The sequence below is a fragment of the Lontra canadensis genome, unplaced genomic scaffold (genome assembly GCF_010015895.1).
Source record: "Lontra canadensis isolate GAN:19392208 unplaced genomic scaffold, GSC_riverotter_1.0 scaffold119, whole genome shotgun sequence".
NCBI lineage: Eukaryota > Metazoa > Chordata > Mammalia > Carnivora > Mustelidae > Lontra > Lontra canadensis.
In genome coordinates, this window is record NW_022631113.1 from 1,537,893 (window position 1) to 1,541,566 (window position 3,674).

The window sequence follows — 3,674 nt, forward strand, 5'->3', positions numbered from 1 at the left end:
ATTTAATTCTTTGGAGTTTAGAAAAACTTTCAGGTTTATAGTTCCTTATCAGTAATGTCATGTATATTTTAGGATTATTGTCAAAGTTGGGAAAGGCTATAGGTTTTCAGGGCATTTTAACTTGCCTTGTGCAGTAGCTAACTTAAATGTCCCTACATTTTTCCAGTGTTTCTTTTCATAAGATTCACTTATCTGTCTCATATCTCAATACTTCCTCTAACCCTGTCACAACAGTAGGTCAGACTCAGCTGGAAGGTGCAAGTATTCTCAAAAATTTTTTCTGTGCTGGTATAACCAACAATAACTTGACTGTGAACTCCAGAAGTACACCCTATAAATTAAAACTAATATATCTCTAACATAGTTGTCTCTTAACTGGATCCCAAAAAATGTCTGCAGCAGCATCAAAACCACACTACCATGAGAAGTGTCATGGAGGAGAAATCGGAATGGTCATATTTGATTATGTGAAACATCCTACAGCTTCCAAGAGTCATGTTAAAATATCATACTCTTGCAAGCTTACACAAGCATATAGCACACTCCTAGGGATTCTTCCTAAGGAGGAAGGAAGGAGCTTGATCAAGTGAAGGACACTGGAGGTAAAAACACATCTGGTAATACTTTGTGCCATGGGTTGTGTTGGTGTTTGTCTCTTTTACCCAGGAATATTCAATGATATACTGGTAGGAGCTCCCCTGTATTCACTACCTGGTAATCAATTAGCCCAAAGTAAGACTGAGGAACTTAGACCTTTAAATAAATGCTGATTCCAGAAGAGTCTTAAGTCTGGTGCATGAAAGACTATAGACTAAGAAAGTTTGGGTTGGGGCTCTGTGCTGGCAAACACAAAATCTCCAAGAGACAGCATGGAAACTCTTATCTTTGGGGGAAAGAGAGTGAAAAAATCAGGACATGTTGAAGCCAGTCATCACCACTAAGGTATTTTCCAAGATCTGGACCTGTGAGGTCTTAGGTATCAGCCTTTGTCTCCTGATCTCCAGCACAGCATTCTAAGGTTGCCTAGAGTTTTGGACTTCTCTTCCTGTCTGCTGTGTCTGCAGTCATTTACAAGGTCCTAGACATACTAAGAAGAATGCAGATAACTCTACTTGAGAGATTTCCTAATTGTTTGATGAAGCTGGAGTAAGGGACAAGGAAGGGCATCCAGGAGATCAGAAAGCATGGTGAAGAGCAAGGACATTGTGAAAAGTCACTACATCCCAGGGAATAGTGATCTCAGTGGTCTTGGTAAGAAATGGTGGTGGTAGTCAACTAACCAGAGATGGAGCTGGAGAGTATGGGTGAGACTAAGGACTCTGGATGCATAGGATATTCCAGGCTCAAGAGAACCAGAGGATCTTTGGTAATATGAAGATAGGATGATGTTTATTTCACTACATATAAGCATAGAACTGAGCAATTTGAAAAGTGTATTCTGTCTTCCAGGGCAAGTGACTAATCTACAAGTTTTTAACAGCACTTGAGTAGACTTTGTGAGCTAATACATCTCTAAAACACATTTGATTCAGGGAAAACAAGAGTCAGCAATTAGTTCTTTCATTTATAGGTATGCAGTAGATTAGTGATCAGAGACTAGATTTTACAGCTGAGCCTGGGGTGCCTGGGTGTCTCAGTCAGTTATGCGTCTGCCTTTGACTCAGGTCATAATCTCATGGTCCTGGGATTAATCCCTGTGCCAGGCTTCCTGCTCAGCGTGAAGTCTGCTTCTCTATCCCTCTGCCCTTCCCCACTGATCATTCTCTCTCTCTCAAAAAAAAAAATAAATAAAATCTTAAAAAAAAAAAAAAGCCTAATCATTTTTACCCAAAACTATTCCAAATATAGGAAGGCACCAGAATGTTCAAGAAAATAAACTCTTATACTACTCATTGCTTGGAAATCACAAGATGTTCAATGAATTTTAACAACATTAACATGTAGGGAATATTGTTATGAATAAGGCAATACTATGTTTGGTCAGCTAACCTGTGTATCTTAAACTCCTCAAATAATGTTTTTTTTAAACCAGAGAGAAAAACTAAACCAAGTCAAACAAAAGAGCAGCTTATGTATCAGATTTTTCTATTTTTGTACATCTTCCATAGGATTTTCTTGTATACATTCTAGTGTCCTCTGTGGGATGGGTATACAGTGCTCCCGCCACATAGGACACTTGAGCTACCAGAATATGACACACACTGCCTTCTGACCTTTTGTTTTCTTATCTGATATCTGCAAAAGTTTTATTTGTTCTGAGTTCAGACTTGGTGTGTTCTTTGTACAGATGGGCAAAACTAAAAAAAAAAAAAATAAATAATAATAATAATAATAAGGTATTTTTTTCCCATCTAAACAGAATAGACTTACACTATCAGACTTTTCATTCAGACATACCCACAATGCACAGTCTTGCTCTTCACTACAAGAGTCAATGAAATGAAGACATATCATTACTCCCAGGAGAGCTATAGAGAAAAACAGAAATTTTATATTTGGCAATACACTTTGGGTTATGTTTAACATGTTTATATAGGGAGGAGAGTGTACACATAAATGTCATGGACTGAAAAAAATTTTAGCACTTTCCACAGATAATAAATTGTGCTCAATTCAACAACCAGTTTTAAGGTAAAGTCAACTTATTCTAGGAAGAGCTAAAGATCTCTGACAGTAAATCTTGTGATACCTAAGATAATCTTTTAATGTACAAATTGTGAATAATTATCAAGCAATCTTACATTTGGTGAGCCTTTTTGTTCAGTCTTGTGTTTCTGATTTTTAAGTGTTTACACTGATTCTAGGTGATGCCATGACCACCTACCAGCTAGCTTATTTTCCAGGTTTTTAAAAGTTAGACCATGTGCTTCAAGGAATTAGAACCATCATGAGATCACATGTAGGCAAATCCTTGCCAGAAAAGACACATTTCATTATTTTTAGCACTTTGTATAAGCCATTGTAAAATTTTATTACAAACACATCTGTAAATAGGGCCACATTTCTCCGTAATACAGAATTGGATAGGTTACACAGATTTCCCTTCACTTTAAGCCTTTGAGTATAACCAACTTGTGGTCTTTTCTTCAACTTCCACAGAACTTCCCTCGCTTTTCCATCAACTTCACTGTTCCATTACAATCTCCTTTGCTGATGTTTTTTGTTTTGCTGACAGTTTATTAGTCATTAGAATCAGGGAACATCTATGTGAGTCCATTGCACTTTTTCTTACATAGGATACACTGCCTGAAGCTTGCAAAAATGTGCAACCACCCAAAAAGCTCTATTTCTGAAGAATAAGCTTTGTTCTCACTTGAGAACCATGGCAAAGGTGTCAGTTTCTTTGAGTTTATCCTACTCCTAGGTTGTTGAGCTTCTTGGATGTGTATATTGTTTTTCATTATGTTTGGGAAATTTGGAGCCATCATTTCTACAAATATTCTTGCTGCCCTTTCTTTCCTCTTCTGGGACTCACATTAAGCTTATGTTGGTATTCTGATGATGTCTGCCAAGTCTTGGTTCATTTTTTTTTTTTTTTTTTTTAGTTATTTTTTCTTTCTGTTCCTCAGACTGGAAAACCTAATTGACCTATTTTCAAGTTCAATAATTTTATCTCCCACCTCACGTATGCCGTTAGCCCCTTCTAGAGACTTTTTTTTTTTTTTCATTTCAGT